Consider the following 859-nt stretch of genomic DNA (forward strand, 5'->3'; position numbering starts at 1 on the left):
CACTTCCGGTGATGTCAGGGGGTGTGGCCTTATGACACACTTCCGGTGATGTCAGGGGGTGTGGCATATGCTAATGAGTTATGCTAATGAGTTCCCCTAGCTCTTTTTCTACGAAACGACCCCTGGCTATACGTAACAGTTCTCTTGACTGTATACAGCAGCTCTCTTGACTGTATACAGCAGTCTATATCTGTATACATCCGGTTGGAATAGATATAGTCTGGGACTCTTCAGTTTAGAAAAGAGTCGACTGAGGGGGGACACACATGATAGAGGTTTATAAAATCATGCATGGGGTGGAGAGAGTCGACAAAGAGAACTTTCCCTCCGTCTCCCAAAATACTAGAACTTCAGGGCATCTCATGGGCAGTAGGTCCAGGACAGACAAAAGTTAATCCTTCTTTACACAGAGAGTGAGTAAAATGTGGAACTTGCTGCCAGATGATGTAGTGATGGCCACAGGCATAGACAGCTTTAAAGGGTTTAGACAGATTCATGGAGGAGACGTCTATTAGTACTTACTAGCCCTGGTGACTGAAGGGAACCTTCACATTCAGAGGCACTAATCCTCTAAATCGCAGAGCCAGGAAGCAGCATCAGGGGAAGACCTCGGCCTCTATGCCCAGAGGAACTGACTGGCCACTGTGTGAGACAAGATGCTGGACTACATCCAGCAGGGCTCTTCTTATGTTCTGATGTAAATTGGCTGTAACTGATGGCATTTTACATTTATTTAATTCACTAGGAGTAAGGCCCGTTGTGGGAAGCTCCAGGTGAGTGTCCCGGCTGTGGCTGGTGGGGTGGCAGAGGGAAGGGGAAAATAGAGGGGAGGCAAGCCATGTTTATTTCCTTCTGCTTA

Source organism: Gekko japonicus, unplaced genomic scaffold, assembly GCF_001447785.1.
Source record: "Gekko japonicus isolate JY-2015 unplaced genomic scaffold, Gekko_japonicus_V1.1 scaffold5460, whole genome shotgun sequence".
Lineage (NCBI taxonomy): Eukaryota > Metazoa > Chordata > Lepidosauria > Squamata > Gekkonidae > Gekko > Gekko japonicus.